This window comes from Acyrthosiphon pisum, chromosome A1, assembly GCF_005508785.2.
Source record: "Acyrthosiphon pisum isolate AL4f chromosome A1, pea_aphid_22Mar2018_4r6ur, whole genome shotgun sequence".
NCBI classification, from domain to species: domain Eukaryota; kingdom Metazoa; phylum Arthropoda; class Insecta; order Hemiptera; family Aphididae; genus Acyrthosiphon; species Acyrthosiphon pisum.
This window is the reverse complement of record NC_042494.1, coordinates 6,138,163-6,162,067: the sequence shown is the minus strand read 5'-3', so window position 1 is coordinate 6,162,067 and position 23,905 is coordinate 6,138,163. Positions and strand designations below refer to the sequence as shown.

Here is a 23,905-nt window from a genome sequence, read left to right as displayed (position 1 = left end):
AAATTTTAATAGAAGGCTCCTAGTATATTGTTTCAAAAGCAGATGAAAAATATTAAAAATCGTTAGTCACAGTTTTTTTTTATAAGCATTTAAAGTTCAAAAAATTACAAAATATGGATTTCTTTGGTTTTTCTTGGCACTTTTGAAAACTACTGGGAAATTTAAATTTTGAACCTCCCCAATGCACCAACGATATTCACTTTCCAATCGAACAAGATACTGAAGTTAAAAATCGAAGCATTATTTCGACTACTTATCGTGTACACAGACACAAAAAAAAATAAAAAAAACACACATCATTGTAAAATCAGTACATTCATCGTTCCACTCAGAATCTAAAATGCATTCAGTATTTAAACATTAAACTCGAAATCTTCTTTTGCAGTGATTTATATTGATTTTTTAATAATATATTGTTGTTTTATAGTATGTGAATTGTAAGTGTATGGAAGAGATGCTATGCAATTTTTCAAAACAAAATAAAAAAATAAAAATAAAACTATTGTCTAATATTAACATATTTTTTAAATAATTTAAATGATTATTAAAATTAATATTTTAATGTATTATACTAAACATCTAAGTAATTTTAGTCATCCAACGAAAATACTAGCAAGATGAAAATGTGAGAAAAATTAACAAGTGAAATTATAATCTTTACATTAGATGATAATATAATATTATATTATTCTTCAATTACTTTGTATATTTATATTCCTAATTTTAGTTGGATTATACATTTGAGATTTAATTTCAAATAGTGTAAGAGACATTAGGATAGACATATTTTAATATTGGTGATCTATTTGCAAAATACATAGATTTTTATTCATTTCTGAATTCTTCTACATAAAAAAAAAAACAGAAACCTCCAAAAAAAATTCTAATTTAGATGTTTGGTAATGATCAGTACAATAAAAAATCAAAGTCATTAATATATTGACTTATATATTCCTGAAATCATTACTGTGCTGAATAAATATCTCGTGTTAAATGAATGATCAACAAATGACGGAACCCTGGAGGTATTTAATATCACAATATTAGACTAAATAACCAATATAACTTAAATATTTTGTGTTCAATTTGTATAACCATAAAGCATAGAAGCACAAATGATAGCTATCGATTATACAACTAACGATTTTTTTTTATTTAATTCCATGATATGAAAAAAACACACGCGATGTTTTAAATTGGCACATGTTAAGTTGGTTCACTAGATTAAAAATAACGTTATAAAAATAATATTGTATTGATTTGTTATTTTTAATACAAAAAGAAATAATGTTTAAGTGATTAAAAATACCTATCGACGAATATATTTAATGTGGATATGATTAACTTGAGGACTGCAAAATTACCGAAATGTTTCTCAACAGAGAACTGACTTCAACTGTAAATACTTGAGTTATGCTAAGTGTGTGTAATTATTAAATATTCCATACAAATATTATTGTATAATATATTTTTTATTTCTGTGGTAAGTTATTTTTTTTTTTAATATACTAATAGTTTAAACTTGCATGATAAATACGATGTGTACAATTATAATTTGAAAATATTGGTTAGTTATAGTTGTATGGCGTAAAAATAATATCGTGTACCTTTGTAATATATAAATAGTATACATTAGAATATTAATAAACGATAAGAAGTACATATGTCCTGTACGAGTGCATTTCGGTGTTATAAATCAAACGGAAATAAAAATATTCATAAAAATAAATTAACATTTCATTAAACTTAGATCATACAAATTCATAATTCACACATCGGCTTCACGCAACAATAATCAATATTTAGCGACCTAGATTCACATGGATATTATGCAATAATAATCGCATCTCGATCATTCATGAGTAATATGATACGACAATCGTCCAATCAAAAACACATGCCAACATTACATGGAAGAACACACAAGACAATGCAGATATTGCGCAACAAAGCGGGGATGAAAAATTTCGCAATGCTTTATATCCTCAACACCCGCACGGAGACGACTCTTTCATCTATCTCCTCGGATACTTTTCGGACTCTCTTCGAATACTCTACAGACACTACTCGGATCGTTTGGATTATTCGGACGGACTCATTCTCAGACTAAATGTTTCACACAGATGTTTCACGCAGCACGATTTCTTGAAGCAGTATGCCAGGAGGCTGTATTTGACGAAGGCGAAGCACAATGTCGTACATCCACGTAACACGGTCTTAACTCATCTCCTCCATACATTAGTCAGTACTCAGTAGTCACCACTCTTTACTCATTTGAAAGCTACACTAATTAATTTCTATACTAAAAAATCTTATTATATTGCGTTGATTTAAACGCCGGGTATGAACTAATATTGATATATTCAATATTCATCTCAATATTTATAATCCAAAAACACTTATGTTATTTTTATTACTGCGTACCGATTCTTTCCTATATCCTTGATACACCATTTTATCCAATCATAATAGTTTAATATATATTTTTAACAAACTAAATAAGGAATAAGGTAAATTATTAAACAATATCTAATATGTTAGGTGTACGAATATAAGTAATATATAAAACGGTAACCAAAATTACACAATATAGTCTATTATATTAAATAGGATATTGTAGACTAAATAAATCGAATGATAATACCGTGCATCGACTCACACCAAAGAGATTATATTATTAATTATTATTATATACATTGTTTGCAACTAAACAAAGTAAGTGATACACTTTTACACCGATCTACTAATAATTTAGTAGTGGAATAGAAACAATTATAATATAAACCTCATATAGCTTTTAATACCAAATTAACCTCAACTTAGTAGCACATAAATTATTTTAATATCCTACTACGAATACCACTAAATTTTGGTACCATTTATCTATCCATTTTTATTTCATTTTTTTCTATTCTACTAAACTTTTTTATAAAATAAATCAAACTTAAGGATTTTATTTTGTTTTGTTTTATTATACACCTATAAAGAATAACATCCTGGAACTTTGAAGTAATAAAATAAATTAAAAAGTAAAAAAGCAAGTACCTATTTTACGGCCTATTTATTTTGCTTCAAGCAGATTTATAGTAAGTTATTATAATATATTAGCTGGGTACCTTGATGTTTTTTAGTCATATATTTTTACTGCTTTTTTTTATTACTATGGTGGATAAAAAAATAAAAATAAACAACTACAATCAGCTGTTAACAATGCTTACATTCTCAGATTATATTTAAAATCAGTTGAGTCGTGATTCTTGTTATGTATAAACACGAAGAAATCATAATATTATTATATAAAAAAAAAAATCGAACGCTATTTAAAGTTTAATACTTATAAAATATTATCAAAAAACATTAAGTTTTGTACACTATATATTAAATTATTATTGTTTGAGCTCAAAAATGTTTAAATAGTAAATATTTTGTATATACAGTTGACTCTTGGTAACTCGAAGTTCAAGGGGAAAAAAAATTCGACTTACTAAAAAATTTCGAGTTATCAATATCTCAATGTATTATTATTATTTGAAGGGGAATTTAATGTGTTCGAGATGTCGAGAATTTTGAGTTATCAAGGTTCGAGTTAACGAGAGTCGACTGTATTATACAATATTATTTAAACCTAATGCATTTCAAATGCCACCATAATAGCATGCTAAATATATATTATCATATATGCCAGAGATCCTCCCGAAATCCTCAGAAAATACCGTTACCAAGTTCAGAATAGTAGTCAGACAACTGATCATACTCGTCAATAATGCCAAACTTAGACAGTTAATAACGTCAAAACAATAAAATATTTAAGAACAAATATAAAGCTAGTTTAAGCTGTAAAATTAAAAAGTAAAAAAAATACAACTAAATAAAAACTTTTTTTCTAATAAGACGACGACACTATCGAAAAGATTTTGTTTGTTTTTTGTAATCATTACATTTTTTTCATATTCTATACCATTATTAAAATGCTTCAATTTAGAGAAGCTACGATGTCCTTGTCTCTACATCGTACATTATGTAAATTAATAAGATTAGCAAATTATCAATAATCATTATATTATAATATATGTATAAGACATGTCTAAATTGACACGTCCATCTAAAAATGTAATTATTGATTATCCTATTTCATCTTGGAGGATCGTTTTAGCTAAGTTATTAGTGAGTTCGTGTATGAGAAATTGATATTTGTTTGTTATTCTGAACACCGTAATTAATATGAATCTGAACTGAACAACTGTAGCACAGAATAACATAGAATAATATTACTAGAGCTTTTTTTTTTTGGGGGGGGGGGGTTGATGCTCTGACAACTACTGAGGTAATTAGCCTGTGGAACTGTGGGGAGGGTACTGTAAGTTTTGAACACGTGGGTGTTTTTTTGGCCTAATTTTTGAGTGGGCACCCGTAGGTTTCTACCATCCCGGGTGAGTGATGGTGGTCTCTCTCTCCCGACACCGTGACTACCCAAAGAAAAATGCGGTCCGTGGCCGAGTTCAAACCGGCGACGGAGCGCGTCGCAACCGACACCTATTAAGGCCTGTTTTATTGATACAATAAATATCGTAGATAAATTTAGTTTATCAATTATCACTGAAAAATAAAATGTTTATCATAATGATAACTTCAACAATTCGTAGATTCAGTTTCATCAGAAAAAGATAATTTTTAATATTTATTTTTAAATATATCTATAGCTACACTGATAATATACCGAAAATTTTTCACTGATTTTCGAATTCTCATCAAGTGATCCTTATCCTTCTGGTTATTTTGTGACCGCAGTGCGAAGTTACCACGTGTACATAAATACAATATTATAGTGATATAAAGTTTGCTATTGATAACATCGTGAATTTAATATCCGCGTCAACAGTCCCAACACAACATAAATTGCCTGTCACAGATACCTACCACTGTACCAGCTACCACGATGGCATTGTGGTCGTGTACGTATTAGTGTATGCTCATATCATGTACCTATACGCTTCTGCCTCATTGCATTAGCTGGTTACATTCACTTTCTACTCATCATTATGAACAACAGCGTGGCCCTGTGGGCGATCGCATTCGTTTAAAATTAACAATTTATTATAGCTATAGCATTCGTAGCATGCATTAAGTCCCAGGAGCGTAAACTGAAGAGCTATTATAACAATGAGTGGTGGAAAAAATAAAGAAAAAATATAGGTATATACCTATCACTAATTTAAATATTGTAAAATGTATTGTACCCACCTATTGTTTGAAAAAAAAGTTATTTTAAATACAGGTTAGTATGAATCTCTATGATAGAAAAAGCTCAGAGCACATAAGATTTTATTTTATTTGACCTACCTAAATATAATATTTTAGCTTTTAGACGATTATAGTTACCTAGGTACGTAAATTGTAAGTATTAGACCGTTATTACTATTGGAATAATAATCGGGTTCATTAATAATTTAACTTATATGTATTCACAATATACATTTATTATTCTGTTACAAACATTTAAAAAATAAAAATCAGCTATTCTGGTTACGTTAGTATTATTTTTTTAAATTAGAAAATCATTCAAGACTCAAAGTTATTAAATATTTTAAAAGCAATTATACGCAAAGATGATTTATTTGGTTGAGTATCTAGAAATTGATCATTAGTTATAAATTAAATTGTTTTTACACTAGTTTTTTGGAAATTTTTCAATAAATAATGACAATTTTATGTCACATCCATTGCACCCTTGAGACCTAATTATTATATCCTAAGAACCAAGAAGTACTAATAAAATGAATTAAGCATATATTTCGAGTGGATCAGTATTTTTTAAACATAGTAATATATTATTGTTGTTGTATGACACACTAATAAAACATTAACTCTAAGTTCAATATATTATGTATAACTATAAGATAATATAGAATACAAACATAATTAGGATATCAAATAAACATATGTCGCATAGAGTCAAAAACGCAACCCATATATTATTGTGATATATACAGTAAATGAAAGAAGACTTAAAAGTAAAAATTGAGTGATAAAAAAATATTTTATTATTTATAAATATAATAGTTCAAGAAACTATAATATGTACTTTCATATTCTATCATTTATTTTTTTTTAATTATCTTAACAATTTATATTATATGATATGTTTCTAAATTGAATAATACAAATATTACTTTACATAATTATTTTATACAATTGATATTAAGTTAAATATATATATGAGTATAGAATGTAGATCATAGTTAAATGAACTAAAAATTAAATATAAAACTTTGTTTTCCATTAGATATAATAATATTATCAAAATAGCCTTTTCCCTCAAATGTGTTCAATACATTTTTTTATTATTTCAAACCAGTATAAATCAAAAGAAGCCATTTTTGTATGAAGGAAATTCAACTATGCACCAATTAATAGAATTAAGGTAATTATTAGAATATATCATGATGCCGTAAGATTATCTGTTAATTTTATTATATGAGATTAGGTTAAGAATATTTAGTAAATATAATTATTATAAAAAAAAAATAAATAAAAAACTTAAAAGTGTTTATAGTATTCCTATTAAATCATAACTAAAAACATCCATAACATTTTATATACGACCCTTGTATGCTCATGTATTTCCTACTCGACTGAAATGTCCAACCAAAACGTTTGTTGTTGAATATAAACAAATAGCCTAACAGATGCCGGTGTAAAACTTTTGTACTTTCTGAACTTTATCGGCATAGAGATCTTAACATCAACAATAAAAGTTCTCACGATAAAGAAAAACCATTTTAACTAATAAGACTTATTTATTAATTATAAAACATATTATGCCATTGTCACTATGTATACATGTATATACACTATGTATATATGTATATTATAAGTACCTATATAATATGTATAGTGGGTCGTGAAAGAAGATTATTTATTTAATTTGTTTTTTATTTACATATTCATACAAAAAATCGATTAAGAAAGTAATCTAAGACAATCTAAATATTATCCTTTATTTGCAAGACAAATATTTATACTAAATTTAAATACTAATGTAAAGTATATGTTAACCTAGATAGGTTAAAGAATTCAAAGATTAATTAATGGATAACTCAGAATTAATCTCAACATAACAGTAATTTTTTTTTATGTTCCTAAAATATTTAAAAATAAATATTTTAAAATATTTTTTAAATATTCATATACATTTTTTTCTGATCAAAATAATATGAATCATTAATTTTTACTAGTACCTACTAAAATATTGATTATATTGTTGCTAAATAATTAACCAACATGTCAGTATAACTAAATGGGTGCCTTTACTATTGATTTGATACTTTTCATAATATTATGTTTTCTTAGCAGGGACTGGAACCTTTTGAATTTATCGGTATCGGTTCCAGACTTCCAGTACCAGTTCTCCAAAAATAAAATAACGATTCCGGTTCGGTTCTGGTTCTTTGATGAAAAAAAATAAAGGTACCGGTTTCAAATAATTTAGGTTCCGGTTCCAGATAATTTTGATACCAAAAAGTATAATAATTTCAAATAGTCATCCAGAATGTGGGTATAATTGAGGTTAGGTTAGGTTAATTGAGGCATGAGAAATATTAGAAAACTCATAATACAGCATAGATACATAGGTTATACACAAAACCGTAATACCTTTAAATATGATAAATAAAATAATTTTATTTTTTAACCTTAAAGTACCTTTTTAATTTAAAAATTCCGGTTCAGTTCCGGTACTTTATTATATTAAAATAAAGGTTTTGGTTCCTTTTCCGGTTCTTAATATTTTAAAGGTTCCGGTTCCAGAACCGGTTCTTTTAGGTTCGGTTCCAGTCCCTGTTTCTTTGTACATTTTGAGTGAGACTCTAGGGCTTAATGTTCATACGATTTGTGTGTTTGTATGTATTTAACAAATAATCTTAAAACCACTTTTGTAAATTGTGTAGTTTAGTGATACCTCTAAATCTTTATAATTGTTATCATATATAATTAATGTTAACTGATATTTTAGAATTTATCATTCAAATATAGTACCTATATCAAAGTTTTTCCATAAGAGGTGCTTAGAAAACATTTAAATAGCTACCATTAAATCAACATTTTTTCGTCTATGAATTGAAAAAAAAAGTTCTGTTATTTAAGGCTGCATTATGTATTTACGAGTATGTATACGTAATTATTGTAAAAATAAACATTCAAAATTTTTTAATAATAACTGACTGAGATTTTTTAAAACGTCATTATTTTCCCGGGGCTCACCTTATATTACTTAATAATTTATTCATTGAATTTTCAACATCATTTAATGAGATATTTAATAATTTTACAAATTCACTTCTTTTGCTTCGTAAATAATGTGAAATCAAAAGGTTAAATAACGTCCATCAAAAGTAAATTGCCTATATTTTTCATTTGCATATGGAGTACTGCGGAGAAAAATATTCACTATTTTGTATCTAAAACTAAGTCATAACAACAACAGTTCCGGACATTTATATAACATAGTCTATGTCAATTTGTATTTATCTGGAGGAATTATATGAAAAAAAGTTAGTTTGTCAACGTTACTATGATATGGGTAGTAAAAAGTAAACGATACAAGTTTATTTAGGTATCTAGTCATAACTCATAATATTTTAACTGAAAAATATATATGTTTATCTATCTATTTATTCTTCACCATTCTCATCATTAAGTACCTACCTCTTATATTTTATTGTTATTTTTCCGTTTTATATAGTTAACTACGACAAAAATATTAGCATTTGTTTCTCTTTAATCACACGCAATAATTCTCTCGAGATGCAACGAGCTTTATACGCCGTGCGTGACACTATCGGGACTTCCATGACGAGTATATTTTTTTATACATAAAACACATCACTTTTCCTCTTTAAAACCCAAAAGTGGTTGTGTTAATAAATTATAATTTAACATAAAACATTCATTAAAACTGCTACAGTTGCACATCTTTAACTTTTTTTTGTTTTAAAATCTATTATAAATAATAGTAATCCGATAAAATATAACTTTTAATATATGGACATGATTTTACTAAACGTTGTCGTTTTAATATAATAGATTGAATTTTAAAGAATTATTCATATAATATTATTTTTATAGCAATAATATTGACTATCGTAATATCGAATATTCTGCAGAATTCTTAGGTTTACCTAGTAAGTGGGTGGGTGTGTACGAGGACCATCACTGGAAGACATCCTGTCTGTGTCAACCAATATATTATATGGTAGTGAATTACGAATGCGAAATATCTACTGCCTTATAGCTAAGCTTGTTGCTCTTATTTAGTGACTATCAGTGCCTTCATACAATAATATATCAAAATAAAACACTTTATTGAGGACAAACGCCAATCGCCTTGACTACCTACTCAATTTACGGTTTGCCTTTTATCGTTACAGCGTCACCACCAACACGGGCGTTGGGTCAATTTTTCTAGTATCTATCGTAAACATTATTTATTTATTTATTTTTACTTATTCATTTCAATAGTACAATATTGACATAATGAAGCATTGTGCATCAAGGTACCAGGTACAGGTCTAATGCGATTACGCACCAACGTAAGACCTGTTGGATTGTTTAAAAATTAATTTTCATCTTACAATTTTTTAATTGTATTACATGTCTAATTTTTTACAAATGCCAATTACAAATTTATTAATTTGTTTATATTTTAGGCACTAGGTCGGTATCTGATATATGGATACCTACTCAGTCACATACTCACATATAACATTTTTCTCAAGAAATGATAAAATATTATTATAGTTTAAGTACCTAGGTGGTAATTGATCCTCTGCGATCGCTGATAAGTATAACAATTTACAACCCTTGCATATTTTGTAACATTGAAAAATTGTAAATTATTTTTTGATTCATTAAGCAACTATAATTTTAGTATGCAATCTTCTCGTGCTTTCTTGTTTTTTCGGGTAAAAAAAATTAAAAGGCCCAATCGGGTTTCATTTTCTAAGCAAACGGTAAAAAATTAGCAATAAATTGTGCTGTTCAGTTAATTCACTTAATAACTGTCACAACATCACAGGTTCGTTTTCTCATTATTTATTAGCTATCATAATAATCGTACAAATATAATTTTAATTGTACAAAAAACTTACTATGCCGTTGAAAAATGTACGTAAATAGGAAGTACAAAAGTCCTGTGCCTTTCCGAGGATCCCTGCTTTAGATTTTACTCGCGCACTAACGTCACAGAAATGCGTAAGCGGAAGACGGTGAATTAACACACTTTTTTGAACCATTGAAGCGAACAACCACAGACGGCATAAGTGCGTTGGTACATTAGGTACTCGGGCTCACCACAATAGTTATATATGCGCTTTTACATAACACTAGAACGACCGTTTTCATGCGATATTACCTAAAACAATTAATTAATTGAAATTAAAATTTACTTAACACATGCGGGTATGCAGACAGATAAAGCACCGTTTAGATGTGAAATTTATCGGGTCACTGATGTACGTCGAATTAAACATATGACACAAAATACATAATGCACTGTAAACCTCGGAAAGTTATTGATCATAAAACTAAACATATATAGGTAACTATACCTAGTTAAACATCTCTTCGTATAATAAGTAAATATAAATTATTAATATATTTTTTTACTATTGCAGTGAAAATACCACAAAATTTAACTATAGGTACCCCATATTTGCTCTGCTCAACCACCCACTAAATCATGCTATAAAAATAGTAAATCCATAAAAACTAAAAATAAATTCTTTAATACTTACTCATAACTGTATTTCTTTTTGGGTTGTTTATTTTATTTTATTAGTTGCTTACAGAAATCTAATTCACTGAAATAAAAATGTCGATACTTTTTTGTGTACCTACCTTTTTTTTACTAGAGAGATTTATAACAATTATGGTGCTCCTGTGATTCTTAAATCAAATAAAAGAGCATTTACCTTTATAAATATTTCAGGCTATGCAATTTAGTCATATATTTTGTTCAGTCTACAACATTTTGACGGAACTCCAAGAATAATTGTATGTGGTAAAATGTATTTAAATACTTTAAAAATAACGTTTATACAATTCATATCAATCAATTTATTAAATGTGAAACATTTTAGTTATCGTCAAAGTTGACATGGAATCTATATTACTATAGTTCACAATCAGTGCTATAAATTAATTATTAAATGCTAATATACATTTAAAAAAATATAATTACTCACTCCCCTACAAAAATTATACCATATACAGGGATAGGTAGTTACCTAAATTGCGTTTATACACCAACTATTTTTTTATTTTATCCAATGTTTATTTGAAACGTTATTATTATTACTCATAGTATAGATAGGCACAATTAATATATAAACATATAAAAAAAACAATCTAAGTCCACCCACAACGGTGGGGCGGTATTCCACACATTAACTCTCCTTGAAAATGTCTAAAATATTTAAATATACACCGCTGGTTAAAATTAGTTTATTTAAGTTTATTTAAAAATTAAAATAGCAATAATTTAAACAAATGGTTTGATAGTGTTTATGGCTCTAAGATTAACGTCAAGCAAACCTCTTAACATCTGATGGATAATGTAGGGAAATATTATGACGCGAAAGTATTGTATTCACTAAATGTGAGTAAATTGAAAGAAAACCCAGGACAGGTATAAATCCACATGACGAGGGCTTGACGGAATAATATCTCATAATTCGTATAATATTTATACGACGTCAATAACATAAAAACAAAAGGCATGCAGGATAATTGAAGTTTATTATATTTTTAGTAATCCCTAATCTCACGTTCTAAGCTCATTTTTAACACGATGCCTTGTTGTTAATAATTCGCAATATTTTCATTTTATTTATTTACACATTATATACCAAATAATACGTCCTATTATATTGAAAATCGTAATAATAATATTATGACGTAATATTCTTTAGAAGCGCAATAATATGACCATAATTATTTGAAAATCACTTTTAACGAAAAATATTTTGAGTTAATAATCAAATTGGTTTTAATTTGCATAAAAATATAAGTTCAATGTTAGTTAAAATTTTAAATAGTCTATTTTCAATAATGTTATATATATTAAGTGTATAATAGTGTATAATATCAATAAGTATATTTTTCAATTGAAAAATATTAATTCAACATTATAAAATATCATCGAAAGAATATTTATGACAAACAAATTGTAGGTCCTGGTTTGGATAAGGTCAATGTTATTGGTTTCACTGAAAACGGACAAATAAATGAATAATATATAGCTTGTTAGTTTTAATTTTTGCAAATTTTGGGTATGGAAAATGAAAAGTTTTAAATATTATTCAGAAATAAAGGTTAATACACCTTTCCAATTATAACATTGTGACTATTCATTTCCAAACAATAACTCATTAAATGGATCGTTCAATTATATTTTTGGAAATGCTACCACATACCTATGTAGCTATTAATACATTATAATTTTATTTTTATCTTTTTTATTAGAAATATACAATCTGTGCCCTGGAGCAAAATAAAAATATATGCTACAAGAATAAAAACATAAATAACCAACACAAATGTGAGGGAAGAAGCCACCCAGCAATAGCACTACCTTTGCATGATAATGTTTTGTATACAAAATAATTATTAACGATTATTATTGAATTCTTATATGGTATAATTAGTTTCTAATCTATTGCAAATAAATAATATTTTATTGTTATTTGTTCTACCCGTTTTCAATTATAATACAGGTAGGTAGGTACCCAATAAATATAATTATACTCCAATAAATATATATAAAAAAAAACAGAAATTCAATGTTTCCTGAAATAGTTAACGCACCATTAAACTCTGACCTAGATTACACAAAATGCACTATATTATTGTACTAGAAAAACATGATATACAGTAGTAAGACCCTTAAAAGGGGACAAAATCAATAGGCAATTTCAATGGCATGTTACCAAAGAAAAAAATACAGTTCACACGAATTAATAAAATTATCAATGATACAACTATTATAAACACCGAACGGATGATTTTCATCCATCTTAATAAAAAAATTAGGCGTCAGTGTTAATAAATATAAATTTAAAATATTCCATTTACTGTAAAACACATTTGATTGAAGATTGAGAACATGCATGCACAATACAGTTTGACACCCTTTGATTAGACTTATACTTTAAACTTAAGTGTAATAGATTATTATTTTTATTATTATTATTATTATTATTATTATTATTATTATTTATGTTCCAATCTCCATCAGAAAATGTATAAATTATGTCAAAGTGCTATATTCGATTTTGGAAAGTGTTTTCAATTATCTCATAATTGGTCTCTTTATTTACCCACTTTTATTTTCTTTATAATTTATTATAATCGTTTTTCTTTCTTTTTTTTTTTAAAAAACAAACTCGTAATTAATTGATCAAATTAATCAGTATCTTGTTAGTTAGGTACCAAAAAAAAAGTGTAATTAAAAATATAAATCAAACGTCCAATACTGACTTGTATCTATAAAAAGACTAATTAGAAAAAATAAATAAATTTGATCAAATATGTATAACGAAAATATAATTTTTTAAATATATAGATATAAATGTACCATACAAGTATAAAACCCAGTACTTTTTCAAATAATAGTAAGTACCCGTTTAACTTTGATTATTACCTTTACCTATACTGAGTTAGAACAACTACTTTTTTTCATTTAATTAATTTTTTTTTGCTTTAACAAAAGTACTAACATTTTGGATAAAATCTTTAAAATATTATAACATAAAAATCTAAATTAAATATAGTAAGCACTACATTAAAAAATTGAATATCATTTTATTATTTAAAATTTAAAAATTGAAATGTACTTATTACTGTGCATATATGATATACGGTAATAGTGTTTAAATAATTTAAATACAAATTGTCAGATCTATTTCTATGTTAAAATGTATATTTTGGTTATTATCTTATAATCTTATGTTTTGCAAAATTTTATTTAGGTTTCGATCTCGTAAGTTTGATTTCTGCTATAATAGTATCTTGTTTTTAAATTTCTGTTTGTTCAATATAATATAATTAATTGCATCTTAAATTTGTATTAGTTTATATACGCCAGAATTTTCGTTATTGTTTGTGGTTAGGATTTTATTGTTGTGAATTTGGTTGTTAATTGTTGAGTGGGTATAGATCCCTAATATGTATTTTTAATGACATCTTAACTTTATTATTATTTATTTATTTATTTTTGTCAAATTTTTCAGTTGGATAGCTATTGTAATTTGTGGGATCTTTTGCCGAGTAATATTAATAAAATACAAGAAAATATGAAGATAAACATTGTACAAAATACTAATAAAATTACAACTTCGCAAATCTAGAATTCATTTATTATTGAAAAATCAATCACGATAGCTGCCTAACTAATTTATATAAAAAAAAAATATTATTTATAATATACTTACAATATTTCATTCTGTGATAAATGAGCATTTTTAAATTGTAATATTTTACATACTTTCTCAGGGGCGTACCGAAAACGGTAAGGAAAGCCAAAGTTGGTAGTTTGGCTAACTCTAAAAAATAATTCTGGAAAACTTGTTTTTGTTATCTTTTTGGAGCCATTTAATCATTAGGCTGTTAAAATATTTTTTTATTATATAAGTTAATAACAAATTCACGTTGTGGTACTGATTCTGAAAAAAATACTCATTGCCATTAATAAGGTATAAAAAAAAGTTGGACAAGTGAGTACAGGTCTACTATACTTTAAATGGGTCATTATAATGAAGGGGTCGTGATGGATTGGTTGATCTTTGGGGGGAATATTGGGCGATGGTATTAAAAATTATTCATACAAATATCCGTTGATCGTGCATGCGAAATCATAAAGTTTAAGACTTATACACAGTTTTACGCTTTGTATACAAAGTAAAGTAATTATTAACGAAGAAAAATACAATTTTTATATGGTGAAATAATAAAGTAATAATATTATGCTGCATGTAATAATATAAACAATACACTTAAACAAATAGTGATCAATCAGCAGGTATTTAAAATGTTTAATCTAGCCCACTTGTTGGAAAATGACAAAAGGTTGACGACCCCTGCTATAATGGATGTGTTAAATTAGAATTATTTTTATCAACTTGGCCATAATTTTAACTTCAAATCCTTATAAAATAAATCGTAACGATGTATTTCTGATATTTTTTAATTGGTGTATAAACAATTTATGAGATACTTCGTATAAGATATTCAAACTTTTTGATCAAGCAAATTCATTTTTACCGACAATTAAAGAAAAATAAAAAAATTGAAATTTTCAAGTGTCAGTAAATTGTTTAAAAAGAGTCAAAATATTTAGAAAATCGTATCTTGTATAGAAAATTATCATATATACATTTACTAAAAGTATCTAGTATCTAAGGTCGTTTGGTTTTGATTTAATATTAAAAAAAAAAACAAAATTGTCTAACACAGAAAAAGCCAACAATTTTGAAAATTTCAAGAGTCTAAACAGGTGTTAATTTTTCAGTTAGGTAGAACTAGGTACCCAGGTAGAAATTTGGTGAAAAAAGCAAAATCAATTTTATCAAAAACTGCAGTTTGATATGATAAAAGAAAGAGAGAAAAAAGTAACTGCCCGGATTATGTTTGGATATTGATAGCGACTTTAAAATTAAATAATTTTTCCTTAACATTTTGATATTGGAACAATTCTGCAGTAAAACTGTTTTTAGTTATTTTGATGTTGGTTGCACGGTTCTAAGATATTATAAATTTGTTGTCGCTATCACAAAAAAACATGAAAACTTTATACCAGTAAGACTGAAATGTTTATGTTTACTGGTTTTATGGATTTTTTTTTTCTAAATATTTTTTGAGAGTACTGAATATATCCACCTCTTCTTCCACCCAAGAGGTTTCTACTACATAAAATGTTCTACCTGAGAACCACACTCAAATATTAAAAATTAAATCATTTTTTTTTTTGTTGTTAAAAGTATTTTCAGACTAAAAAAAATTGTTAAAAACATATACCAAGATGAATTCATTCATCGCTTAAAACTATGAAAATTAAAATAATATAATTAACATCAATATTTTTTTTTTTATTTTATAGAAATAACTAATAAGCCTCGGCAGCGATGGGCCATTGGCTGACATTTGACACAATTTTTTTTACATAATATTACTTATTGCAATAATTTTTTGTTTTTACATAATATGTATTAATTGTTTACATAAAGTTAATATTTCTAACAGTAATTTTGACATTTTGTATATGTATAATTATTATTATCCTTATTTCATTTTTATAGTATATGAAGAATTCAAAAATATTTAGTCATTCTGTGTACAAATAAAAAACATTCAAATGTCTAATTTACTAATAATTAGTAATTTTCCTAAGCCCTTATAACAACGTATAGTTACAATAGATCTGTAGAAAAAGTTTAGACAAAGACCTTTGTAAAGCTCATAACTTTGACTAATACGAAAGAGATGTAAACTGTTAATGTCTAACACTGATCTACGTATATTTACTGTTTTATATGCTTACTTTGATCTTTATCATGTTTAAGTTTTTGATGCGTTTGTGCACGTGACTCATGTTATATAAATTACCAACAATGATAAATATCACAGACACATTTTCCAATATATATTGTATATTAAAATACATATCTAGGATAAAAAAAAATATTGATATTATAAAACTTGCATCTGAAGCTATATAGACGCACTTAACATTTTAAAATTTAATTAGAAGCGAGTTGAGTAGAGGTCGGTAATATTATAGTCATGATAGCAATATGAACTCAACAACATTCAAAAGAATGCGAACGGCTGCAAGAAAGTTTCTTCGCCGAGGTAGACAGCCATCATCTGATGAATACTACGGTTTGAAAGCAATAAATATGCGCATACTGTTTATTACAATTCAACATTGCATCATTTATGGCCAGTCAAATGTCTCAGTGTACAAACGCACAATGGGCTTATAACAAAATTCCACTCCTTGGTGTACTGACTGCAAAATTAAACGAAAGAAACTACTCACATAATAAAGCAAAATACGCGAATGATCAGCTCGTAAAATGATAAATAATTTCGAAATCATTTCTGTGCATTTACAACCTAAATCGAGAAAAAAACAAAATATTTAAGATCATAAACGTGATACAAAAGGTTTTTAAAACCGTCATAAAAAATAATTGAATATTTTACAACCTTTGAACACGGATTATTTTAAACTATCATTCGACGAATAGGTACTTGGATATTTTTATTTTTAATTTAGTTTTAATAACAGTATTTGAGTAAATTAAAATTTATTTTGATTTTCACAATGATATTAATCATTATAAAAAAATAATAAACATATATAACAGAGATCGAATAGTGGATATAAAATGGTCAGCTAATCAGATATATTTGAAATTATATATAATTGATTTTTTGTTATTTTAAACAATAATTATTATGCTCGCTTAATAAATATTATAGCTATAATTTATCAGCCACTAAAAATGTTTGAGATTAGCAATTATACGATTTCAATCGGATATTTTATCAAAACAATTGGACGAAATAAACATAATTTTATTATCTTCTCTAGATATTATACACCTAAAACGCATTATTCTGAGTTCGTAGTATTTTCCCAGTAAAATAATAAATACTTCTGATTTCAGTACTATTATGATTATAATATATTATATTGAGTATACTTTAAAGATGTCAGTTTATACTCTATGCAATATACTTATTTATACAGAGTGATTGGTTTCTTATTATTATAATTTTAAATAAATTTTTAAAATTTTACTTCTATTAGAATCAGTAAATTCAGTTATTTAACTATGGATACAATTATATATTAAAGACTACTCTTCCATTGACCATTATGAATTCATGCCCAACACGCGCGATGTACGAACTACAGTCCAACACGCAATGTCATCCGCTGTCCCGGTTTAAATCTGTATGAAACAATCGGACAATTTTCAGATGTAAATAATTAACTTAATCTCTTATTTAAAAATCTGAATGTATAAACTATCCAATGTAAATACAATTTTAACATATTGTAAGATAATTAATTTTCAAAATTATATTTAAAAAAATATTTCTAAAGAAAATAATTAATTTTTTCATATTCTTTATAATTCTACCACAAAAATATATACCTAACTATTAAATTTTACTTGAATTTATGTGTAAATTCTAAAATAATTTTAACGTAACACGTTTATACCTATATTATATTGAAAATCGGCACTGATACGCTTTACAAACACTTTCTTTTAATAGGTACAATTAAATGTAAAAATATCATGGTAAATTCAATTAAACTGAATAATATTCAATGAGTTTAATATATTATATTAAACGCGCATTGAATGATTAAAATAAGAAAATAATAACTCTAATGATAACTACGGACACTATGGTTAGAAATAGTAGATGTGATCATCCAGAATTTACCCTTCAATTTAGGATAATATATCTCGATTGTATGATAAAATATTGCTAGGTAAAATATATTAATATAAACATTTTCATTTCCAATAAACATACCTGACCCATTAATCTAAACAATATTCATTCTGGCGGTCGGTTGATCAATGATTATTGATTAAGAAGACTTTAACATTATTCGATTAACCGTGATTCACGAATGTATTATTATTGACTAGGGATCATATACTACGACCAAAATTAATTATCGCATTGAAGTACCTACTTTAGAAGTGGATAATCAAAATATGCAGAAAACAAAGCCAAGGCTATGACAATCAACTGATAGCAAACGAAAATATAATTAATTTGAATTGTTTATTTTAATTATTTAAAATATTTTTATATTTTTGAGTTATCTTAATTAAAAACTAAATAAAAAAAAATATTTGATTCAAATAATACTGTTTCTTTTAAAATTCTTATTTTTATTAAGAAATATTGTATTTAATTCTAATTTAAAAGCAAAACATTTTATACACCACTCGAGAAGACGAACACTATTGTTTATTTTCTCTGTCTGTTCAGGGGTAAGAAAGAAAAAAATGATTTTACCCCATAATATGTGATTATAGTATATATCTACAATATATATATACACCAACCACCATGCCGCCGCTGCGATATAAACTATAATTCAAAGTCAACATAATAATATATTTTATAATACAATAATTATACATAATACATAATATAACCAATATTATAATAGGTAATTAATAATATTGTAAGGTAGATAATGTAGCGATAACGATTAAACAACTGTTTTAAGTGGCAACAGATATGTTTAGAAAATCTACAACATGCATAATATTATAATTCATGTAGGGCGTAAGCAGCAAAGACCTTTATTTTATCTGTAATCTGTATATAATATCGATAATAATTCATGAAGATAAAAGAATCAGGATATTATATTAATTATTTAAATGCGAGATTAAGTTATTTATTTAAAACTGACTGATCCCATGCACTTTGTTGCCCGTTAAATCAGTGCCGTAGCCAGAAAAAAATGTTGGGGGGGGGCACTTAATTTTTTTCTCTAGCCTCTGAAAAGCTAGAATATCTAATTATGACCCCTTTGTTCATAAAGTGTATCTACTACTCGTTCTATGACTATATTATATTTATGTTAACAAGTACCTACCTATGGTACATACATTGGCTACATTTTAATATACCTAACAATGTATTAATATTATTGTAAACCTTACGTTAATGTATTCATCAATATTATTATCACTACCTATATCAAAATGTGTTGTAAATAAAACATTCTATTTTTGGTTCGATTATTATTAAAATTTACTAACAAAAATACAAGACTATATTAGAATTTAACAATGTTAAAATATAACAATTTCTCTGCTTTTTGTGTGTTTGTGGAAGCGATTTTTTTTTTTAGTAAATTCAAAATTAAAAGTGAATTTTTAAAAAAAAAAAAAAGAAAATTACCCTGGTAGTATAATATTAATTAAACAATACTACAGATCATAGATTCATTTCCTACATAATCTAGAAAAGAGATTAAAGAATTCAAATATAACTTTTCAAAATTAAAATAGCCAAAAGGGCTTTTGGTACTGGGTGAATTTGTCTTCCACTTTTTGAGAGTTTTGTGGCACATGTAAGTTGAACATTTTTTTATCACAAAATATAGTGACGTGACTGCGCGTATGTACTTTACTGGGGTTCAAGAATCTTAGCCGTCGTTTATCTTAAATTACATAAAGCGTTCGGGGAACTCGCACGCACTAATGATCAGTCACTACACACATAGATATAGTAGGTACTAAGGATGGATGTACAATATTTCCTAAATCCGACCACTTCAAAATGGTTCACTTCGACAGCCTTAACTTTTAATTTTTATCAAACATATAATATATAATATAAAACAAGCTAAAAAAAATTTCGGAGGGGGGGCACGTGCCCCCAGTGCCCACCCCCTGGCTACGGCACTGCGTTAAATGTACCATCTGTATATGACTCAAACTTTGTTCGATTCGTTATTTAATATTCGGTGTATGGTGTTCAAAACTTATCTTAAATTTTCCGTTGCCCGGAAAAAAAATTCTGATTTTTTAACTCCTTTAAGGTGGAACACACTAGGAAGCAATGTCTTTTTAAGTGTAAATTATATTATATTGTATAGCCATCTCGACCGTCGTTGTCCGTGAGATTCGCAGCAGTATATTATTAGATAGGCAATCAACCTACGGTGATTACCTGTCCGTGATGGTTGTACGTAAGTGTATAATTTAACTCTTAAGTATCAAAGTTTCACCAAGTTTGTCGTTTTTACTTAATTCAACCTAAGGTGGATTAATATGATCAATTAATACAAAATCCTAACCTAACCTAATCGTACTAAAATCCAATGAATAAAAAAAAACCAAAGGTAACCTAATCTGTCTCTGTACCAAATTTCATCGCAATCGGTCCAGCCGTTTAGGAATGCATAAACAGTGTTGAGCTCAGATGATAAAAAAATTATTTAGATAAGATACAGATAATTTCATAAAAAGATATCTAGATAAGATACAAATAATTTCATAAAAAATTATCTAGATACAGTTAAAGATAAAAATATTTTTATTTATCTAGATAAAGATAAATATAAAACGTTATTATCTAGATAATAAAATAGATAAATTCAAATTTTTACTTATTAATAACAAAAAATAAATATTAGTGTTTATAGGTGAACATGATTATTTGCGTATGAATAAAATATTAATTGGATTTTCAGAATTATTAACAATTGATAACAATAACATCATAGGTGCAACTAGAATTAAAATTTTGGAGGAAAGATACAGCCAACCTAAAAAAACTATAAATTTAAAACAACCCATAGGTGGCTTAAATCTAATTAATAAAGAATATTTTTTTGTGGGGGCTAAATCGTAGTCAGGAGGGGGGCTAAGACCTACTGTATAACATTGAACACTAAAGTAAGTATTGTTTGTGTGAACTGTGAATACAGAATAACAATAATAATTGCTAGTTATATTATCGTGTCGGCCAAAATTGCTTGTCTGTGTGACTATGCCCATATTTTGTTGTTAAATAGCCGAAAACGTGCATTGTATTACATGATAACTTTGGAACACATTAATTTTCTTAAAATTAAAACTACAATAATACTAATGATTTAATAATTTTTTACTATCGTTAAAATATGAATATGGTTGAGTTCTATAAATATCCATTTGTGATCCTTATATTATGATATACATTAAATGTTTATAGCCATTTTTTACTGTTCACCAAAGTTTTTGTAGGAAAAAATAGATCAATTCTATAACCTAGTTCGTAAGTTTGTTCTATATATAACCTAAAGATAAGTAATCTCTGTATTGAAAAATAAGAATTTATCAATGTTCGTGTGTGTATTTTTTTAGTAATGCCCTTTACGGCAGCTGGTCCCAATCGAAAAAGGTTAAGTAATAAACGCTGTTATTTTAAAAGTTTCTTTGGATTTTACACATACATACCTAGACGAAAGTTCTTTTTAATTGTAACAAAAACGTATGTTTATAACTAGTAACATATTATTATACAAAGCACTTTAGAAAAAACAATGAAAAAATAAACTAATATTGCTGAGTGAGTATTAAATACATATTATATATTTTATAAGTAAATTTTAAAATTGTTTAAAATACAGAACATAATATGCAATTTTAACTTGACGTTTATTTTTTTACATCACGTTATACCAACTTAAATTTATTAAAAATATTATTCCTAATTAAATAAGCTATGTTTTATTTGTAAAATACGAATCTTAAAAGAATAAATTACTTCACAGTTTTCATAACAAATATATTTTCAATATTTTTCTTTATCGAAATTTATGACAGAACACTTTCGGAGTAACGATTTTCCACAAGATTCGTTTAGTTGGTTCTATTGAGTATCCGCTTACATGGATAATGCTGTCAGGATGACAAATGAAAAACAACTTGTGGTCACCTCTTATAGTCTTATTTGTAAATAAACAAATAACAAATTTGTCACGTCTGGACAAATAAATAAATAAGCGTAATCTATTATATCTTCGATGTTTTAAATTCCTGGGGTGTACCTATATCTACTTCGTAAGCTCCCATGATTTAAAATAAAATGTCGACTTTATAATCTTACTTGTTATATTATAAAGTATTAGGTTAGTTCTTAAGTATGATGTATAAATAATAATAAAATAAAAAATAAATCTAGGAATTATCACTAATATAGTCTATTAGAAAAATAAATTATGTTTTAAATAATATGTAAGTACTAATCTATAAATGTCGGGGGTGAGCTCCAATAACGAAAAAGTCACCTGTATAAGATTGAGTTTAATTTTAAAAATATAAATGAAATAGTCGCTCTGTTTTATAGCAGGCTTTGAGTGTATCTCGTCATTGTTTAAGTTACTGTAATGGATGTGTTAAATTTTAATTGAATAATTATTATTCAATAATCAATAATCAATGATAAATTATGGCATACGAAAAGTGATACTGAGCGAAAAGGACGTGTCAGTCCAGTCTCTATTTCTAAGGATATTTTATGATATATTCATATTCCATTCATAGTAATTTATTATACAATTATTAGTCATAAATAATAATAGTGTATAATTAATTTTTGCCGATACTAAAAAATTTTAAAATATTTTGTGAATATAATATATAATAATAAAGTTCAACGTTTGAATTACCCGCCTATTTCTTTAAAAATTACTATAAAATAAGTAACTAATAATGTTATTTTTCGTTAATATATTTATTCAAAAATCTACAAAAAAAATCGTTTACAATAATGTATAATTCATTGTATTTTTTAGAATTTGTTTACAGTATGAACTACTTATGGGAAACGTTATACTAAGGTTGGTATTAAATATTTACGCTTATTTATAATTAAATAAAATAAAATTTAATGTAAATATATGGTGAAAATGCGATGTATTTACATTTATCTGTTTTTGGGGTTAAACCAAAAAAATAATATCGATTTTGTCAAACATTTGTATTGCGTAAAATAGGTAGGTACTCGTTTTTCTTATCCTCATACTACCAATAATTGTTACAAATGCTGTGAATTTGTATGCAATTATTTACCAGAAACCATTTTAAAGATAATTATCAAAGCATTTTTTTCATAAAAATATCGTGTACATAATTACTAAGCAACATAGGCGTGCGCACGGGTGCAGCGAATGCTGCTTTCACAAGGCATATACATAGAATGAATAATTTTAAACACATTGAGTTTATTATTAAATTAAAATATAAATGTTCAATGTTATTCAAATGAAAAATAATAATACTATTTTATCAATACACCAAGAAGATAC

The 23,905-nt window shown here is 26.3% G+C and overlaps 1 protein-coding gene across 7 annotated transcripts in view; it reads right to left on the bottom strand.

Annotated features, from left to right (window-relative positions):
• The window catches only part of LOC100165930 (small conductance calcium-activated potassium channel protein), a 398,891-nt gene that overhangs the window by 322,897 nt on the left and 52,089 nt on the right, over positions 1 to 23,905 (bottom strand). For 5 of the 7 annotated variants that reach the window (XM_029486560.1, XM_029486561.1, XM_029486558.1 and 2 more), the window contains exon 2: positions 10,146 to 10,408. The exons of the other annotated variants lie outside the window; for them this stretch is intronic. The gene's annotated coding sequence lies outside the window, so the exon portion shown is untranslated. The remainder of the gene's footprint in view (positions 1 to 10,145; positions 10,409 to 23,905) is intronic. 7 annotated transcript variants of the gene reach the window in all.